Source organism: Ranitomeya variabilis, chromosome 1 (assembly GCF_051348905.1).
Source record: "Ranitomeya variabilis isolate aRanVar5 chromosome 1, aRanVar5.hap1, whole genome shotgun sequence".
In the NCBI taxonomy this organism is placed as follows: Eukaryota; Metazoa; Chordata; class Amphibia; order Anura; family Dendrobatidae; genus Ranitomeya; species Ranitomeya variabilis.
In genome coordinates, this window is record NC_135232.1 from 1125571054 (window position 1) to 1125593498 (window position 22445).

At 42.9% G+C, this 22445-nt stretch overlaps 1 protein-coding gene across 4 annotated transcripts in view; it reads right to left on the reverse strand.

Moving 5' to 3' along the window:
* LOC143793370 (catenin alpha-2) overlaps positions 1–22445 on the reverse strand; it is a 1050189-nt gene that overhangs the window by 248179 nt on the left and 779565 nt on the right. The window lies entirely within an intron of this gene.

Sequence of the window (22445 nt, forward strand, 5' to 3'; positions counted from 1 at the left end):
TATTATAAGTGTAATCATTACATGTGATGATATTATGGCAACTAGTGGTGAGCGAGTGTACTCAGGTTTTTACGAGCATGCTTGGATGCTCTCCGAGTATTTTGGGCGTGCTCGGAGATTGTGTTTGATTCACTGCAGCTGCTTGATTTGTGGCTGCTAGACAGACTGAATACATGTAAGGATTCCCGAACAAACAGGCAATCACTGCATGCATTCAGGCTGTTCTAATCCCAAGGACAACTTCTGCAAGTAGTTTGTATATTCTCCACGTACTTGCGTGTTTCCTCCCCATTCTCTTGTGTCCTCCTACACTCCAAAGACATACTGATAGGGAATTTATATTGCAATGATAATGTTTGTAAAAGTGCTACTGAATGAATGATGCTATATTAGTATATCTAAAATTCTAAACATTTGTATTTTTATTGATTATTTTATTTTCAAGATTTCTATTTTAGTTTAATTTGAAATGTTGGCCCAATTGCCTTCCACAACCTCAAAGTATCTCTGTACATATCAAAGATCAGAATGAGGTAACGGAATTCATCTGACAGCAGTCTTCATCACTTATCTCTCTGCCCTGAATGATCTTCTAGATCAATGTTGAACTTCGACTCAAATTTATTTAAAAAACCCTTTTCCAAAATTATTTTTAAATATAAATACATACAATAGTGTAAAAGAATGCCCTCAACATGCATATTATATGTACCTAGAAAAAGTGAGAGGATAAAAAAGGGAAATAGAAAACAAAAATTGAGGAAGGAAAAGAAAATCCAAGAGACAGGGAAAAAAAGAATAAAGACAATAAACAAGCAACTGAGAGCACACACTTTCAGGAGGGAGCATCATAATAATGTCACTTTAGAAGATTATTGTCAAGCAATCAAAACACAATCATCTCACTTAGATGACATTATTCTTCATTATAGCAAACATTTTTACAAATAGGATTTTAATAAAGCATGTCTTTCTATTGAACCATGGAAAGTAGCGTTATCTTACTGGACTTATGTATATCACAGCTACATAGAAGAAGTTTCACGTGTCAACCAGGAAATGGAAAAGTGGTAATTGGGTGCAAATACACAAGTAATCCAGAAGATCTCATCAAAGCCAGTCCACAGCAAGTCCATGAACCTCAGACTAACTGTTAAAACATAAGGTTGGGCTGGCCCCAGAGACTGTCAACGGATCATTAGCTGGGCCTTGCTTATTAATTAATTATGTGACACTAATGATCAATGCCAGCAAAAGAGGTTAGCTTTGAAGCCAAGGGTCATGATTTGCAAACAGCTACAGATAGATTAATTGATTCAAGGTGAAACAAATTAACTTGCATAAAAAATTGGCATTTTGCCAAAAACTATTTTTTGGAAATTAGTTTTCATTTAGTCAAAATGGCAGCCTACTGACCAAAAGGCCATTAAACTACTTAACTCTTCTCAATTCCATGAAAGACATAAAAAAAATAAAAAATATATATACTACCTTGAATATACTAGCAAGGAGTAAATTTGTGTAGCAATAGTAAAACCTGACTTTTAATGATTAAAAATATAAAATAAAAATTATTGAAACAAAAAAAGTATAGAATACGAAGGCTTGGCCAACATCATGACAAACAAAGTATAATAACACAAGAAAATAAAGACTCATAAAAAGTGCACAAATTACCAGTGCAAATATATAAAATGGTTTGGTCACACCCTTTTTTTAGTCAGAGTACCACAGCTTTTCAACGGGATTGAGATTTAGAGAGTTTTCTTTTCATGGACCCAAAATTTTCAATGTTTTGTTCACCGATTCACTTTTGCTCTGAGACATTGTGCTCCAATATGCTGTAAAAAGCATCATTGATTCCAAAATTTTGCCTGGATTATTTAAATAAATTGATGTTTAGATACAATTCTTAGTTCTTATTCATGGCAGTCGTCTTAGGCAAAAGGGGCTTCATCAGAGAAATAACTTTACCCCAGTCGTCTGCACTCCAATCTCTATACTTTCTGCAAAGTTATTTTCTCTGACGAAGCCACTTTCAGACTGTGTGAAAATTCTGGAATAATCATTGGAGAAGAAAAAGTGAGTTCTACCATTGGTCCTGTGTCATGCCGACAAGCATCCTTAGAGCATTTGTCACGGTTCCACCCCTCAGGGTGTCTGGGATGCAGTTACTAACAGCTCAGCCTTCCAATCTGGTACAGGGGCGTGCTGAAGCTTTCAGTACTTTGATTAACAGCATGACAATCCAGTCTGGTTCAGGGGCGTGCTGAGCTGTCGGTGTGTTGATTGACAGCTCGTCCAGCCATCGTTTTACTGGGAGGCGTCGGCTGTCTCAGGTGTTCACTATCCTAGGTAATGGCCATGCCTATGTAACTGAGCAGCTTGTCCCAGACCACTGCCAGACGTACATTCATCTTGCGAGGTTTGTGCTTTGTGCTCCCTTTGCCTTGTTCTATATGCTTGATGTGTTGCCTGACGTTAGACTTCATTCTGACCATCCGCCTGTTTAACCCCATCAGATATCCATTATCCTCCTGGTACTCTGACTTCGGAACGTTACCTGACTACGCTTTTGACTCTTCCTACTGTTTATGATGTACCCTCCTGGCTTCTGACCTTCGAGTCCCTGACCACTCTGATTCACGGCTTAGCCGTGAGAAGTGACTAGCGTCACAGCATTTATTTTCATTCATGAAGGGACCTCAATGATAATGTTACCTAAGACCACTGCTATGAATAAAGAATCATATCTAAACATCATCTAAGAACATCTTCTCCTAATCATTCAAGAGCAATTTGGTAATTTTACAGTTTATTTTATTTTATGTGCAGTGCCTTTTCCAGCATGTTGGAGACCATGTCACAAGGCAAAGGCAATAACTAAGTGGCAAAACACTGAAATGTTAGTATGGTGGCCAAGAAAATCCTCAGATCTCACTGCTTTTGTGGTCTCTTCTCAAAAATCAGGTTTACAAACAAAAACACAGAAACTGTGATAAAGTCCAAGCACTGATTAGGTGAGAATGAGTTATGCATCAGTCAGGATTTAGCCTAGAAGCTGATGATAGCTAGATGCCAAGGAGAAGGGCAAAAACAGGGAAATAAGGGCCATCACTGCAAATATTCAGTCTTTCCATAAACTTTATATATTTGTCAATAAAAGTTTAAAAATGAATGAGATACTTATATGCAAATTGCCTCTTCAGGGAAAAAGACAACTTGAACTCTATAGCACCACTTGTTGGAAGTATCGATCCTACAAGTCACAATCAACCCTTTATATGTCACGTTCCACAAGGAGAAAACTTACCCCTTAGACCTGAGTTACTTATAGTTATACTTCATTAACCATAGAAACACCCGACAAGGAGACCTAAAAACACGGAAGCAGCAATCTTTGTGAAAACCAAAATTTGTGTTAGTCCCAAAAAAAATTAGACCCCAGAAATACCATTGCTTCACTTGAAGATTGTACTTCCCTGCCTTTTCTCTTAGATCTACATAAATCTCGATATGTATGGCCAGGGATGACAGGCTTCAAAAAATAGTTTTGAGATACTCTGTAGGGAGATGACTATGTTCAATGTTTTGCTAGCATTCAAACTCCCTGAAAAGACAAGAAGGCATTCCCTTCATACAATTTTTCTTGTAATTGTACGTATTTAGAATATTTTTCTCTCCCCTCTGATGGTTTATGTAGAATTTTTTTTTCCCCAATGCTTGCTGAATAGTTAGTTTCTTTCTATATTTCTATACACCAAAGTCAATTAAATATCTCTGTCCTTATGTTCCCTTCATCATATCTCACTTTTAGTCTCACATACTGTATGGTTTCCCCTTATGGAGAGTGACATACCAGCTGGCTTGTCAATGGTGGTATGCTGGTATGTCACTCTCCATAAGGAGAAACGTTACCCCCTAGACCCCAGTCCAGAGCCTCTCACCTAGCCAAATCAGGTCTCATGCTTCGCACTGATGAGGGCCAACAGCCCAAAACACCGTGTCTGCGAATTGAGATACTGATTTGGCTTTTATCCTAAGTCATATTGCACGACTCGTTAGAGGGTTGATTGTGACTTGTAGGATCGCTACTTCCAATAGGTGGCGCTATAGAGTTAAGTCCTCTTTTTTTCAGCAGAGGCAATTTGCATACTGTATAGTAACATAGTTAGCAAGGCCGAAAACAGACATTTGTCATCTAGTTCAGCCTATATTCCGTCAGAATAAATCCCCAGATCTACGTCCTTCTAAAGAACCTAATAACTGTAAGATACAATATTGTTCTGCTCCAGGAAGACATCCAGGCCTCTCTTCAACCCCTCCACTGAGTTCGCCATCACCACCTCCTCAGGCAAGGAATTCCAGATTCTCACTGCCCTAAAAGTAAAGAATCCTCTTCTATGTTGGTGGAAAAACCTTCTCTCCTCCAGATGCAGAGAATGTCCCCTTGTGACCGTCGCACTTCCAGCTTCACTTGGATAACAGTAATAAAGTGTATTTAATTGCAAAAGAGAAAACATCAATTCACTTGCATTTTTACTGTATGCTGAAGTTGTTATACTGCAGCATCATCTCCCTCCTACCCTCTCCTATCTGTTGCTATTGTAATCTAGTTAGGTTTGGAGCGGTTAATGTATTTTTTGTCATCTCCTTGAACTTTCAGCTAAGGAAACAAGTGCTACCTGCTGTACGAAGGATATGAAAATGCCACTCAAAGAGAAATTATCATCTCATTATACTCCCATCCCTCCCAAAACTGATTAGTTGGATGTGCAGGTTTTAAGAAGTCGAGTGAATTTCATACATTTTTTAGACAAAAAGAAGCTTTGTTGAAAAGAAATCCACTTTATAAATAATATTCAAATGAGGATGGAAGTGCTTTGGTGGAGATGGAGCATTTCCACTGTGTCAACTCCCAGCCTTTTTCTCATCCTAACTCTGCCCTCCACTAGATGATTGACAGCACTGCTGCAGAATGTCATTCATTTTCTGTAAGGCAAAGCTATGCTAAGAATAGAGCCAGGAGCTTAGAAAGTGGAACTGGTCTGTCTCTCCCAGAACACTTCCAGATTCACTTGCATATCAGTTGCAGGGCCGCCATCAGGGCATGACAGGCATCACTGCTGTATGGGGCCCGGAGATGAGGAGCAAAATGGGGGGCCCGAGCACGCTGGCAACCCGGTCTGCGCTCTGCACGGGCCCCCTCTGACATGTTATTCATCATGCTGCTGCAGCTGCTGCGCTGCCATTGAGCCAATTAACTGTCTGTGGGCTGGCGTCTCCGCGTCTGGCGTGTGTAAATGCAGGCTTAGCTAAATGAGCGCTGTAGCTTTAAGGGGCCCGGTGCATCATGGGCGTGTGACGTCACACGCTGCCCTGCTCCACTTCCTCATTCCGGAGCAGGGCAGCGTGCGGTGTGCCACCGGACGACGCGACGGGGACACTGGCAGTGGCAGGAGAGGACCGAGGACGTGCAGGCTGCTGGAGCTGCTCTGCAGACCAGACTGGACGAGTGGAGCTGGCGGCGGGTGAGCAGGGTGAGTACTGTCCGTCCGGATGCAAACAGGGCCCGGGGGTGGGGGGGTTTATTTGCTGCCTGCCGCCTGCATGGGTTGGATTCAAACAGGGCCCGGGGGTGGGGGCCCCGGGGGTTTATTTGCTGCCTACCTCAGCCTGCACAGGGGGTCGGATTCAAACAGGGCCCGGGGGTGGGGGCCCGGGGGGTTTATTTTCTGCCTGCCTGCACGGGGGGTCGGATTCAAACAGGGCCCGGGGGTGGGGGCCCGGGGGTTTATTTGCTGCCTGCCTCAGCCTGCACGGGGGGTTGGATTCAAACAGGCCTGGGGGTGGGGGCCCGGGGGGTTTATTTGCTGCCTGCTTGCACGGGGGGTCGGATTCAAACAGGGCCCGGGGGGTTTATTTGCTGCCTGCCTCAGCCTGCACGGGTCGGATTCAAACAGGGCCCGGGGGGTTTATTTGCTGCCTGCCTGCAAGGGGGTCAGATTCAAACAGGGCCCGAGGGTGGGGGCCCGGGGGGTTTATTTGCTGCCTGCCTGCACGGGTCGGATTCAAACAGGGCCCGGGGGTGTGGGCCCGGGGGGTTTATTTGCTGCTTGCCTGCACGGGTCGGATTCAAACAGGGCCCCGGGGTGGGGGCCCGGGGGATTATTTGCTGCCTGCCTGCACGGGTCGGATTCAAACAGGGCCCGGGGGTGGGGGCCCGGGGGGTTTATTTGCCGCCTGCCTGCACGGATGCAAACAGGGCCCGGGGGTGGGGAGGTTTATTTGCTGCCTGCCTGCACGGATTCAAACAGGGCCCGGGGGATGGGGGGTTTGTTTGCTGCCTGCCTACACAGATTCAAACAGGGCCCGGGGGATGGGGGGGTTTGATTGCTGCCTGCCTGCACGGATTCAAACAGGGCCCGGGGGTGGGGGGGTTTGTTTGCTGCCTGCACAGATTCAAACAGGGCCCGGGGGTGGGGGAGTTTGTTTGCTGCCTGCACAGACTCAAACAGGGCCCGGGGGGGTTGTTTTGCTGCCTGCATGGATTCAATGAGGGGGGGTTTGTTTGCTGCACATTCCAACAAGGCACAGGTGGTCCGTCTGCACTGCATGGGGTGGCACATTCCAACAGGATGGGAGAACATATGGCTGATGCCAGGAATGAGACACACGGGGGCTAGGATGGCGAATATTATTACCATAGGGGCTAATTAAGGGATATTATTACTGCAGTGATGTATTTATTTTATTTTTGGAGTATACTGTTTTAAATGGAGGGGCGGTCCTATTACTGTGTAGAGTGATACTATGTCACCTTCTTCATGTGGTGTAATGTAGAAGTTGGGAAAATTAAGTAATGTGTTCTGCAAGTGGAACGCGAGATAACGGTGTTATTTCCTGCAGAGACGAGCCCTGGCTGGATGAAGTGATGGTGGTCTGTGTGGGATGAAAGATGAAGGACTTCACCTAGAGACGTCACTGGTGAGTCAGTGTGTTACCTATACACTGACACTATACACTGTATACTATATACAGAGGTCCTGTGTATGTCACTGGTGATCACTGGATTACCTATACACTATATACAGAGCTCCTGTGTATAATGTCACTGGTGATCACTGTATTACCTGTACACAGACACTGCATACTAAGTACAGATCTCCTGTGAATACTGGCACTTATGGCGTTAGTATTGTGGTTTTATTTTTATTATTGATCAGTATTGTAGCATTCAGTCACTATGTGGTGGTAATATGTAGTCTGGTCATGATGTTGTGGTATTTGTTCCTTGTATTTGATATTATTCGATCACTGTGGTGGTAATATGTCATCTGGTCATGGTGTTGTGGTATTTGTTCCTTGTATGTGATATTATAGGTCATTTTAAAAATTAAAAAATAAATAAAAATATACCTAAATTGTATTGCATATTTAAACAAATATTTAATAGGTTACAGTAGAGTAGGGCCCAGCCAAAAGTGTCTACCTTGTCATTTTGGTGGCGTAAAAAATCTTTTGGCCAAAACAAAAGCTGCTGGCTGTATGTGTGATCTGGTGATGGGAACTGTCAATGTGTGATAGGTGAGAAGTGGAATTTTTCCAAGAGAGAGCGGTGGGACTGTGGACAGTTTGAGGGGTGGAGCGTGGAGGCGGGGCTGGGGTGGAGCCTGGGCGGAGTCTCAAGGGGGCCCCGAAAATTTTGACAGTATGGGGCCCCGAAATTTCTAGTGGCAGCCCTGATCAGTTGTGAAGTATATTTATTTGCAAAAGAGAAAACATCAATTCACTTGCATTTTTATAACCTACACACACATCTAATTGGTGTTAAGGGTAGTATGACTGGCTGACATATTACCTGTAAGGGTAACTGTACTTCCAAGTAACTTTCTGGAATAAGTTGTCATGTTTATGCTCATGATCATGACAAATAATACTAGCTTTGTCCATTGTATTTTTTGATCATTTTCATTACTTTTCCCCTTTGTAGGATTTATCTCATAATTTTTAGTTGACTTTGAGCTGATGGGGGAGACTATCTGCTAAGATACAATACACAGAAAAAGGTAGCAGCAGCAAGGAGGACACAATAGAGCACGTCTCAGCTGAGTGTGAAACAAGCTCTGATGTGAGATAAAATACTTGTTGGAAAGCTCTATATGAACTTTCTATGTATCCCTCTGCTTGTTTCCTCACTCTGCTCCTCATGACTCCTCTCCCTCTTTATACAGTATAATAGGTTGTATATCAAAATATCACAGTGAACTAGCATTCCTTTCTATGCGGATGATAAGTTCAGGAGGCATGGAATAAGGTAGCTGTTAGCTGAAGAAGGAAGCAGATATCTCTGATATGACAAAGTTTCTTATATTTGTCTGTACTATTAATTTATGCAAGTTTATTAAAAATAAAATTCCTTTTTAAATCCTAAAGGGTAGCATCTCTACTTGTGGAGAGTGACTTGCCTGACATGGCAGCCTCTGAAGAAGCACTTTGCTAATTAAATTTCCTATAGGAGCATTGCATAGCCTTTAAGTCTCTTTACACTGGCATGTCAGGCTTGTAAAGAAGAGATGTCACCCCTTAGACCACAGTCAGAAGCTTCTCAAACGACTAAATCAAATATCATGCTTTACTCTGAAGTGGGGCAACATCCCAAAACACGTGTCTACAAATTGAAATTCTGATTCAGCTTGTATCCTAACTCATGTGCAAAGCTCGTTAAAGAGTCAATATTGACTTTTAGGATTTCTACCTCCAAAAGGTAGCATGACAGCCATAGCTCTCTGACTCTTTGAAGAGGCAATTTATATTATCTATAATATTATCCTGTAATACAAACCTGAGTAACTTTTTTTATAATGGTTAACGGAAGCAGAAAACATGCAAATAGGTACAGGAGAAATAGCAAGTAATATATGTAATGTTTGGTCCTGCAGTCATTGGAAATAATAGAATAATTACTGCTACCAGAAAAGTTGCACAAATGACTAAAGCATTTAAATTTAGTCCATACAAAAAGGAACTATGGTTGATAGCTCCCTAGTAAGCTTTACAGTCGCGTCAAATTGCCTAATGCTTTTATACACCCTAAACATGTTAGATGTGCATGAAATCCTATACAAATGCATGCCTCTGAAATCCAGATGGCAAAATTCAACAATCATTTGAACGCAGAAAGACCTTTTTATCCCCTTGCAGTCTGCTACACAGTGCACCATGCATGTAATGGAGCGTGACCTATATTTAAATGTCATTACATTTTTTCCTGTTTATGTCACTTCCAATCAACCAACGTTTATTTTCTACATATTCTTAAAACGCTCTCGGCTTTTGAAAAAAAAAATCATAATTGACCTTTTTGAAAACTGGAATTAAAAAAGGTTATCTCTATACAGGAGATCGGAAAATGAAGGGAAAAAAAAATCTGCAAGTTAATCAAATTAAAATTCAATGCATGCATTTTAATTAGGGCTTATCGAAGGAGCCCAGTGGTTTCCAATTGAAACAGACTGAAGTAGTTCTAGAAGAATTATATGTCACAACTCATGCCACCTAAACTATTTTGATGGAGGAAAAGCAGAATCAGTGAAAATTAATTAGCTACAATTCAAAAGAATAAGTGTATGCTAATTTCAATATTTCTGTCTATGCAAAAAATGGAATGATCATTAAGCCTCTTCAATGTTTGATGCGGTTTTTGAGTCTTTATCATCGGATGTCTTGAATAAAGATCATGGGGTGTATAATTTTATAACGTATTTACAATATGATATTGCAAAGGCATGTGAATTGTAAACTTGACATTTTTATTTTTCTTCTTTTTGTTATTAAAGATATAGTTTCCTTTTTCATGTTTAGTGCTGTGCTTCACTTAAGATTAGTGATGGACGATTTCATGGATGTTCGAGTCCGGCAGCTTCGGCCAAATTGTTAAAAAAATGTCCGGTTCCAGTTTTGTTCTGTACCCGAATACGGTACCTGAATATCCATTGATTGCCTCCTTGTCATCTACAAGACAGCGGGGCAAGCACTGGCTCTGAATGGTGGTAAGATCATTACCGCAGGTACGAGTGCTGCAGCTCCCATGCTGTCAAATGACAGCGTGAGCCAGCAACTGTGACAGGAGGTAAATAGTTTACCTCTGGTCACAGGCATCAGCTGATGGGACTTCTACTTCTATCAGCCTATGCCTGCTGTCACTGATAACAGCTAGCGCAGGCACAGGCTGAAGGGAACATTTATTAGCCGGAGTCTGCGCTATAAATAAATGAAGAAAAACAATGTCGGCTCCCCTCTATTTTTCATAACCAGCATGGCAAAACTAACAGTTCTGTTCTTCAACCCTTAGCTGTCGGCTTTAGCATGGCAGGTTATCAAGAAAAGAGAGGTTCCCCATGCCATTTTTTAAATAAATAATTTCAAAAAACAACATAAAGTCCCCCCCCCATTTTTGACAAATAGCCAAACTAAAGCAGACAGCTGGGGCAGGTATTCTCAGGCTGGTAAGAGACTATGGATATTGCCCACCAGCCAAAAAATTGCAGCCAGCATGCGCCCCAGAAAAGGCTCATGTATTAGATGTGCCAATTCTGGTACTGTGCCTGGCTCTTCCCAATTGCTCTGTGGTGGTGGCAAGTGGGGTTAATATTTGTGGGGATGGTGTCAGCTGTTTCATGTCCACTGACATCAAGCCCACAAGTTAGTAATGGAGAGTCATCTATAAGACGTCTCTCCATTACTAACCTCATAGTTAGATTGTAAATAAATACACAGCCAGAATAAAGTCATTTATTTAAAATAAAAATACACACCATTTTACTTTTTTATTTCACAATAACAAACAAAGTTACACTCACCTTAAGCTCATTACATTGAAGCCCTCGTCCTTTGTAAAAAAACAGAAAATAATAAACAACAATAATACTCATCTAACACCCATTCCATTGAAGCTCCCGTCTCCTGTAAAAATAAATAAATAAAAAAAAACATATCCCTAGTCTTTCCAACATAATGGCCCACGCCATAATCCATGTCTGCGATAAGTGGTTTTCAACCTGGACGATGCCAAGATGCAACTGTCCTGGCTGAAGACCATGGGTAAATAAGCTGCTCAGTGACTAGTGGTGATGTCATCAAGGTTACCGCAGGGCACTGAGGCAGTGTTCTCAGATCACTTGGCTGTGAGCCGGGCTGACAAACTGTGGTGACCTCAGACATATTACAGCTATTACTGTGAGAAAAAGTCTCATGGTGCAGCGCTGAGCTCAGTGAGTTCTCTGCAGTTCATTATAACAAATTTCTCCCTATGTCAACAGCATTTAAAGGGAACCTGTCACCCCCAAAATCGATGGTGAGGTAAGCTCACCGTCATCAGGGGCTTATCTACAGCATTCTGTAATACTGTAGATAAGCCGCCGATGTTACCTGAAAGAGGAGAAAAAGACATTAGATTATACTCACCCGGGGTGGTCCAACTCCGATGGGTGTCTCAGGTCCGGTACAGCGCCTCCCATCTTCATTCCATGATGTCCTCTTCTGGTCTTCAGGCCACGGCTACGGCGCAGGCGTACTTTGTCTGCCCTGTTGCAGAGCAAAGTACTGCAGTGCACAGGCGCCGGAAAGGTCAGAGAGGCCCGGCACCTGCACACTGCAGTACTTTGCTCTGCCCTCAACAGGACAGACAAAGTATGCCTGCTCCAGAGCCGCAGCATGAATACCAGAAGAGGACATCATGGAATAAAGATAGGAGGTGCCAAAGCAGACCTGAGACACCCATTTGACCGGACCGCAGTGGGACTGCCCCTGGGTGAGTATAATCCAACCTCTTTTTCTTCTCTTTCATCGGGGCGGAGGGGTGGAGCCACATATTCATTACGGTAATGAGCGGTAACGGTGATCTCTCACTACAGGAAGAAAATGCAGCGCCGGGAAGCAGGGACATGCAGGGACCGCGCCAGGAGCAGGTGAGTATGACGGGGGGCAGTGCACGATAGTCACCTGCTCCTCGTTCCACCGTCGGCACCGCTGTGTCTTCCGCAGTGACGTTCAGGTCAGAGGGCGCAGTGACGCGATTAGTGCTCGCCACCCTCTTCCTGAACATCAGTGCAGAGGATGGGAAGACACAGCGGCGGCCATCGGTGGAATGGGGAGCAGGTGAATATAGCAAGTGCCGTGGGCCGGAGAGGTGAATATGTGATTTTTTATTTTTTTAATCGCAGCAACAGCATATGGGGCAAATATCTGTATGGAGCATCTTATGTGGCCATGTGCAGCATGATATGGGGCAAATATCTCTATGGAGCATCTTATGGGGCCATGTGCAGCATGATATGGAGGCAAATATCTGTATGGGGCATCTTATGTGGCCATGTGCAGCATGATATGGGGGCAAATATCTGTATGGAGCATTTTATGTGGCCATGTGCAGCATGATATGGGGGCAAATATCTGTATGGAGCATCTTATGTGGCCATTTGCAGCATGATATTGGGGCAAATATCTGTATGGGGCATCTCATGTGGCCATATGCAGCATGATATGGGGCAAATATCTGTATGGGGCATCTCATGTGGCCATGTGCAGCATGATATGGGGGCAAATATCTGTATGGGGCATGTTATGTGGCCATGTGCACCATTATATGGGGGCAAATATCTGTATGGGGCATCTCATGTGGCCATGTGCAGCATGATATGGGGGCAAATATGTGTATGGGGCATCTTATGTGGCCATGTGCAGCATGATATGGGGCAAATATTTGTATGGGGCATCTTATGTGGCCATGTGCAGCATGATATGGGGGCAAATATCTGTATGGAGCATCTTATGTGGCCATGTGTAGCATGATATGGGGGCAAATATCTGTATGGGGCATCTGTATGTGGCCATGTGCAGCATTATATGGGGCCATGTGCAGCATGATATGGGGCAAATATCTGTATGGAGCATCTTATGGGGCCATAATCCACATTTGTGGAGCATTATATGGGGTAAATGTCTGTATGGAGCATCTTATGGGGTCATAATCAACATTTGTGCAGCATTATATGGGGCATATTTTAATATGGAGCATTTTATGGGGCCATCATGAACTGTATGGAGCATTATATGGGGCATATTTTATTGTGGAGAATCTTATGGTGCCCATCATGAACTGTATGGAGCATTATATGGGGCTCCTGATTCAATATGGATATTCAAAAACACTTAACCTACTGATGTCTCAATTAATTTTACCTTTATTGGTATCTATTTTTATTTTTGACATTTACCGGTGGCTGCTGCATTTTCCACCCTAGGCTTATACTCGAGTCATTAAGTTTTCCCAGTTTTTTTGTGGCAAAATTAGGGGGGTCGGCTTATACTCGGGTCGGCTTATACTCGAGTATACGGTATCTGCTTTCCATAGGATAATAACTAAATATGAGATCACTCAGGGGCCAATACCTCACCAGTGAAACCTCTATTAGTCACTAGAAGAAAGGGTCAGTGCCTCTTAGTCCTTCTTACCAACTAATAGCAAATAAAAGAATCATATCCAGGACTTGTCTTCATTCCAAGAAGCTCATAGCAGCTACATGGTGTGACTTTATAGATTGTTGTACACTACTAACGTTTTTTTGGTTTAACCTTTGTAAATGCAGGTTAAAAAGCTCCTTTACTTTATCTTATTATGTCTTTCACCACAAATAAAATGAAGAAACATTAAAAAAGTAATTTATCCTGTGTGTCTTAGAAGATCAGTCATGTCCCTGTTCCTCCTCTACCATCTACTCTGAGAGTTTAATGGAAACCAGCCACCTCAAGAAATGCTACTTACCTACATACAGTACAGATCAAAAGTTTGTACACACCTTCTCATTTAAAATTTTTTCTGTATTTTCATGACTATGAAAATTGTACATTCACACTGAAGGCATCAAAACTATGAATTAACACATGTGGAATTATATACTTAACAAAAATGTGTGAAACAACTGAAAATATGTCTTATATTCTAGGTTCTTCAAAGTAGCCACCTTTTGCTTTGATGACTGCTTTGCACACTCTTGTTTCACATGTTTCAAACTGCTAATGCCACCTTTTATTTAAATAAGCTCTGAAGACAGATTCTCAGAGAGATCTGTGTCCGGCCCATAGATCTTAACAGCTCGTTTACATACTAATAAAAATGAGCTTTTCGCTTGAATAAGACATCATTGTAACATAGTAACGTCCTTCAGATGGATTCCTTTTAAAGAGGCATTTGAACCAGTAACTAGTCCAACGACAGGTCGTAAGGGTGCATACATGAACATCAGCTTCTTTCTACTTCTCCTAGCCATGATCTTACAGCCAAGTGACAGAAAGAAGAGAACAGAGAACATACGGTTAGTGTCCTGTTCTGGCCAACTGATCTCAGTGTAGAGATGATAAATTAAAATACAAGATAAAAGACGATAAAAGATAAAAGACGATAACAAAAAATTGGAAGAAACATATCAGGCTCTATCTCCAAGGATCTTCTGAGAAAATCCTGGTGTCATTTTGTTTGATAAGTCTCTTTTTTGTAGCCCAAAATCTTGGCACCCCAATTTTTTTTGCTGTTGTTGCATGGGATCTCTGTGTAGCAAAACATGGATTGTCCTTTAGATATGTTACCTCATGTCACCCCTTTTGAAATCCCTTCCTTGTGATCAAATCTTTGAGCTTGATCTTCCCTTATCTAGGAAAAATCTGTCATTTTTTCATCTGTGATATGTAATGGTTTCCCCTTTGCATAACTGCGAGCTCAGAGACCTGGTTCAAATCTTTCTTGGTTGGATTATAACTATCTTTTCTTTTTTTGACATAACATATCGGCTAATCTTACCCAGCATTACTGAATGATTTTGATATTTTTGTCCTCTTTAAAATGGTGCATGTATCAGTATCTGTCTCCAAAGCAGCAGAGAACAAGAGCTTGATATTGTTTTTGATCAAAGCTTGAAATCTTGTGTTTTTAATCTTTGGCATCCCAGGTAAGTGAGAAGATTTATGATTTAGTATCTGGATGGACGTACATAGTACGTTTTCATGAGTGTTTGAGATGTGACATTTATTAAAAATGTTTTGGTTTCAAAAATTTCTCTCTCGTTTGTTATGTTTTTTCGCTGCTGCGGAATGATAACAACCCTATAAGTTGTAGAGATAAACAAAAGCTCCCAAAATTTGGTTTGAGCAGATTTACTTGAATTTGGATGGCAGATTATTTTCAGCCTAAATAAATTCTGTTCAAGTTGAACTATTCCCGATTACTGTGAGAGGAAGAGCTGGGGTAAGAAAAAACCTTTCTACTTAACCTTTCCCAATCTGTTCATATGTTGCCTCCATCAGAGCTCCCTGGTCTTGTCTTCTTTCCTTGCTCTATCCAGTGCTAAGATCAAGCTGTGATTGGTCTCACATGGTCACATAGATGAAGAAATGATGTGCATTAAGTTGGACGTGTCCACCATGGTTCTTTGCGTGGCAAATTACAGACCTCAGAGTTCCATAACAAGACCATATGTGGTCAATCCTAGGTCTCACTTTGGCCTCATCACTTAAATGGAGCAAGAGAACGAAAGCAGATCAGTGTAGGTAGCGTAAGAACAGATAAGATAATTTCAGAAAACTGAAATTAAAGTTATTCTTTAATTTTAACCCCTCCATGGTCCTAAACAGAATCCAGCAAAACAGTTAGTGACTGGCCATCATTTTTCTGAATTTGTACAAATCGAAACATTCCAAAACGTTTCAGGAAAATCAGCACTAATATTATTGAATCAATTTTATAAAACTTTAGTGTGGACCCATTTAAAATCTGGAACTACTTTAGTCAGTGGGAAAAAATTACAAGGTCCCATAGGTGTTATGACCCCAATGGCGAGGGTCTCAGAGATATCAGCAAGTCTGCGAAGTACAAAAATCCAGCTCATAGGGCAGTGGTAACTGGGTTGACCATATATCTACTCCTAACGCCAACACTAGAAGTAGCCGGGGAACATGCCTACGTTGGTCGCTAGATGTCTCGCGCCAGCCGGAGGACTAACTACCCCTAGAAGAGGAAAACAAAGACCTCTCTTGCCTCCAGAGAATAGACCCCAAAAGTTGGATACAAGCCCCCCACAAATAATAACGGTGAGGTAAGAGGAAATGACAAACACAGAGATGAACTAGGTTTAGCAAAGAGAGGCCCACTCACTAATAGCAGAATGTAGTAAGATAACTTATATGGTCAACAAAAACCCTAACAAAAATCCACACTGGAGATTCAAGAACCCCCGAACCGTCTAACGGCCCGGGGGGAGAACTCCAGCCTCCCTAGAGCTTCCAGCAAGGATAGAATACAGATTATGTACAAGCTGGACAAAAATGCAAACAAAAACAATAGCAAAAAGCAAGAAAGAAGACTTAGCTTAATCAAGCAGGAACCAGGATCAGTAGACAAGAGCACTACAGATTAGCTCTGATATCAACGTTGCCAGGCATTGAACTAAAGGTCCAGGGAGCTAATATAGCAACACCCCTGACCTAACGACCCAGGTGAGCATACAAGGGATGATAGACATACCCAGAGTAAAAACACTAGTAGCCACTAGAGGGAGCCAAAAGGTAAATTCACAACAGTACCCCCCCCTTAGTGAGGGGTCACCGAACCCTCACCAAGACCACCAGGGCGATCAGGATGAGCGGCGTGAAAGGCACGAACTAAATCGGCCGCATGCACATCAGAGGCGACCACCCAGGAATTATCCTCCTGACCATAGCCCTTCCACTTGACCAGGTACTGAAGCCTCCGCCTGGAGAGACGAGAATCTAAGATCTTCTCCACCACGTACTCCAACTCGCCCTCAACCAACACCGGAGCAGGAGGCTCAGCAGAAGGAACCACAGGCACAACGTACCGCCGCAACAAGGACCTATGAAATACGTTGTGAATGGCAAACGACACCGGAAGATCCAGGCGAAAGGACACAGGATTAAGAATCTCCAATATCTTGTAAGGACCAATGAATCGAGGCTTAAATTTGGGAGAGGAGACCTTCATAGGAACAAACCGAGAAGACAGCCACACCAAATCCCCAACACGAAGTCGGGGACCCACACCGCGGCGGCGATTGGCAAAATGCTGAGCCTTCTCCTGTGACAACTTCAAGTTGTCCACCACATGATTCCAGATCCGCTGCAACCTATCCACCACAGAATCCACTCCAGGACAGTCAGAAGGCTCCACATGTCCCGAGGAAAAACGAGGATGGAAACCGGAGTTGCAGAAAAATGGCGAAACCAAGGTGGCAGAACTAGCCCGATTATTAAGGGCAAATTCAGCCAACGGCAAGAAGGTCACCCAATCATCCTGATCAGAAGAGACAAAACACCTCAAATACGCCTCCAGAGTCTGATTAGTTCGTTCCGTTTGTCCGTTAGTCTGTGGATGAAAAGCGGACGAAAATGACAAATCAATGCCCATCCTACCACAAAAGGATCGCCAGAACCTGGAAACAAACTGGGATCCTCTGTCCGACACAATATTCTCAGGAATGCCGTGCAAACGAACCACGTTCTGGAAGAACACAGGAACCAGATCAGCAGAGGAAGGCAGCTTAGGCAAAGGAATCAGATGGACCATCTTGGAGAAACGATCACATATCACCCAGATGACAGACATGCCTTTAGACACCGGGAGATCCGAAATGAAATCCATAGAGATGTGTGTCCAAGGTCTCTTTGGGACAGGCAAGGGCAAGAGCAACCCGCTGGCACGAGAACAGCAAGGCTTAGCTCGAGCACAAGTACCGCAGGACTGCACAAATGACCGCACATCCCTAGACAAGGAAGGCCACCAAAAGGACCTGGCCACCAGATCTCTGGTGCCAAAAATTCCCGGGTGCCCTGCCAACACTGAGGAATGAACCTCGGAAATGACTCTGCTGGTCCATTTAGCAGGCACAAACAATCTGTCAGGTGGACAAGAGTCAGGCCTACCAGCCTGAAATCTCTGCAACACACGTCGCAGATCTGGAGAAATCGCTGACAAGATAACTCCTTCCTTAAGAATACCCTCAGGTTCAGCGACTCCAGGAGCATCAGGCACAAAGCTCCTAGACAGAGCATCGGCCTTCACATTCTTAGAACCTGGTAAATACGAGACCACAAAGTCAAAACGGGAGAAAAACAATGACCAGCGGGCCTGTCTAGGATTCAGGCGTTTAGCAGACTCGAGATACATCAAATTCTTGTGATCAGTCAAGACCACCACCCGATGCTTAGCACCCTCGAGCCAATGACGCCACTCCTCAAATGCCCACTTCATGGCCAATAACTCCCAATTGCCCACATCATAATTTCGCTCTGCCGGCGAAAACTTCCTAGAGAAAAAGGCACAAGGTCTCATAGTAGAGCAACCAGGGCCTCTCTGCGACAAAACGGCCCCTGCCCCAATCTCCGAAGCATCCACCTCAACCTGAAAGGGAAGTGAGACGTCAGGCTGGCACAAAACAGGCGCCGAAGTAAACCGGCGTTTCAACTCCTGGAAAGCCTCCACGGCAGCAGGAGCCCAGTTAGCTACATCAGAGCCTTTCTTGGTCATATCCGTCAGCGGTTTAACAACGCTAGAGAAATTTGCGATAAAACGACGGTAGAAGTTAGCAAAACCCAAGAACTTCTGAAGACTCTTAACTGACGAGGGTTGAGTCCAATCATGAATAGCTCGGACCTTGACTGGATCCATCTCCACAGCAGAAGGGGAAAAAATGAACCCCAAAAAGGGAACCTTCTGTACACCAAAGAGACACTTTGAGCCTTTTACAAACAAAGAATTTTCACGCAAAATCTCAAAAACCATCCTGACCTGCTCCACATGCGAGTCCCAATCATCAGAAAAAACCAGAATATCATCCAGATAAACAATCAAAAATTTATCCAGATACTTCCGGAAAATGTCATGCATGAAGGACTGAAAAACTGAAGGTGCATTAGAGAGCCCAAATGGCATCACCAAGTACTCAAAATGACCTTCGGGCGTATTGAATGCGGTTTTCCATTCATCGCCCTGCCTAATGCGCACAAGGTTGTACGCACCACGAAGGTCTATCTTGGTGAACCACTTGGCAACTTTAATCTGGGCAAACAAATCTGACAACAACGGCAAAGGATACTGAAATTTGACAGTGATCTTATTTAAAAGCCGATAGTCAATACAAGGCCTCAAAGATCCGTCCTTTTTGGCCACAAAAAAGAATCCCGCACCAAGAGGGGAAGAAGAAGGACGGATATGCCCCTTCTCAAGAGACTCCTTGATATATGAACGCATCGCGGTATGTTCAGGTACCGACAGATTAAACAGTCTCCCCTTAGGAAACTTACTGCCAGGGATCAAATCTATTGCACAGTCACATTCCCTATGAGGAGGCAGTGCACTGGACTTAGACTCGCTGAAGACATCCTGATAATCAGACAAATACGCCGGAACTTCCGAAGGCGTAGAAGAAGCAATAGACAAGGGCAGGGAATCTCCATGAATTCCATGGCAGCCCCAACTTGACACTGACATAGCCTTCCAGTCCAAGACTGGATTATGGGTCTGTAACCATGGCAAACCCAAAACAACCAAATCATGCATTTTATGCAGAACAAGAAAACGTATTACCTCCCGATGTTCGGGAGTCATGCACATGGTAACCTGTGTCCAAAACTGCGGTTTATTTTTTGCCAATGGCGTAGAATCAATACCCCTAAGAGGGATAGGATTTTCCAATGGCTCAAGAACAAATCCGCAGCGCTTGGCAAATGACAGATCCATAAGGCTCAGGGCCGCACCTGAGTCCACAAACGCCATGACAGGATACGATGACAGTGAGCAAATCAAAGTTACAGATAGAATAAATTTAGGTTGCAAATTACCAATGACGACCGGACTAACAACCTTAGTAAGACGTTTAGAGCATGCTGAGATAACATGTGTAGAATCACCACAGTAGTAACACAAGCCATTCTGGCGTCTATGGATTTTCCGCTCATTTCTAGTCAGGATTCTATCACATTGCATTAATTCAGGTGCCTGTTCAGACAACACCATGAGGGAATCTGCGGTTTTGCGCTCCCGCAACCGCCGGTCGATTTGAATAGCCAGGGCCATAGAATCATTCAGACCTGTGGGAATGGGAAAACCCACCATCACATTCTTAATGGCTTCAGAAAGACCATTTCTAAAATTTGCAGCCAATGCACACTCGTTCCACTGGGTCAGCACGGACCATTTCCGAAATTTTTGGCAATACACTTCAGCCTCGTCCTGGCCCTGAGACATAGCCAGCAAGGCTTTTTCTGCCTGAATCTCAAGATTGGGTTCCTCATAAAGCAAACCGAGCGCCAGAAAAAACGCATCAATATCAGCCAATGCCGGATCTCCTGGCGCCAGCGAGAAAGCCCAATCCTGAGGGTCGCCCCGTAAAAAAGAAATAACAATTTTCACTTGCTGAGCGGAGTCTCCAGAGGAACAGGGTCTCAGGGACAAAAACAATTTACAATTATTCCTGAAATTTCTAAACTTAAATCGGTCTCCGGAAAACAGTTCAGGAATCGGTATCTTAGGTTCTGACATAGGATTTCTGGTAACATAATCTTGTATGCCCTGCACACGAGCAGCAAGCTGGTCCACACTTGTAATCAAGGTCTGGACATTCATGTCTGCAGCAATCACAAGCCACTCAGAGGTAAAGGGGAAAAGAAAAAAAAAATGAGAGAGAGAAAAAAAAACTCAGAACTTTCTTTCTTATAATCCCGCTTCTGCAATGCATTTAACATTTAATACTGGCCTGGCAAACTGTTATGACCCCAATGGCGAGGGTCTCAGAGATATCAGCAAGTCTGCGAAGTACAAAAATCCAGCTCATAGGGCAGTGGTAACTGGGTTGACCATATATCTACTCCTAACGCCAACACTAGAAGTAGCCGGGGAACATGCCTACGTTGGTCGCTAGATGTCTCGCGCCAGCCGGAGGACTAACTACCCCTAGAAGAGGAAAACAAAGACCTCTCTTGCCTCCAGAGAATAGACCCCAAAAGTTGGATACAAGCCCCCCACAAATTATAACGGTGAGGTAAGAGGAAATGACAAACACAGAGATGAACTAGGTTTAGCAAAGAGAGGCCCACTCACTAATAGCAGAATGTAGTAAGATAACTTATATGGTCAACAAAAACCCTAACAAAAATCCACACTGGAGATTCAAGAACCCGTGAACCGTCTAACGGCCCGGAGGGAGAACACCAGCCTCCCTAGAGCTTCCAGCAAGGATAGAATACAGATTATGTACAAGCTGGACAAAAATGCAAACAAAAACAATAGCAAAAAGCAAGAAAGCAGACTTAGCTTAATCAAGCAGGAACCAGGATCAGTAGACAAGAGCACTACAGATTAGCTCTGATATCAACGTTGCCAGGCATTGAACTAAAGGTCCAGGGAGCTAATATAGCAACACCCCTGACCTAACGACCCAGGTGAGCATACAAGGGATGATAGACATACCCAGAGTAAAAACACTAGTAGCCACTAGAGGGAGCCAAAAGGTAAATTCACAACACATAGGCTTCAATGATTGTGATATTGGTGCTGTCTACAACTTGGAGCTTTTATTTAAGCTTTCATATGTCTGAGTGCGTGAAGCCTAATCAGAAGCCAAAAATCCATGGGGAGGCTCAGTGTTACCGCTACGCCAATTAAATGTACCTTCCTGATAAAATAACACTTTAACAAAATCAGAACGCATTACTCATTGTAATCAACTGATTGGATGAATCTATAAAAATAAAGCAAGAAAAAATAACACTTTTTCATTGTATCACAAAATGACTCAATCCTACGTTTTAATCTGCAAATTCTAATCCTGCATATAATAATAATAATGATCAACATTTCCAGCCCCTACGCTTCATACTTCTGATTACACATCTCCATGGTTAAAAACTAATTATCTCATTCTGGGTAGAACATGTCTAAATCACCAAAAGTGAACAGAAAAAAAAAGTTTTCAACTAAAGCTCTGTGCTGTAATTAGTCTTCACGCATGTGTTAAATATTCTTTCATGCTCGTCCAACCGGAAAAAAATAGAAAGATTCCTAATGATTCCAAATCAACAAAACAATAACGCTGAAGGGAATTCTCAGTAATGAAACATAATTAAAATACTTTTTTTTTCCTTCATCTGATGCTTGCAGAGAATCGTCTTGTTCTTTCTTGTCACTTCCCACTAATGTTATTATATCTTGAACAATGGTGTTTAATCAGTTTGAACAGGTGTCATTTTCTGTGACAGTAATTTGTCAATTTCTTACAATTAATTGTAAAACCAAATCTGGATCTGTGTTTTATGGTTTAAAGAAAAGGGGATTATTGAAGCCTGGCAGGTTTGTTTCAATGAACAGATAGGAGAAAGAG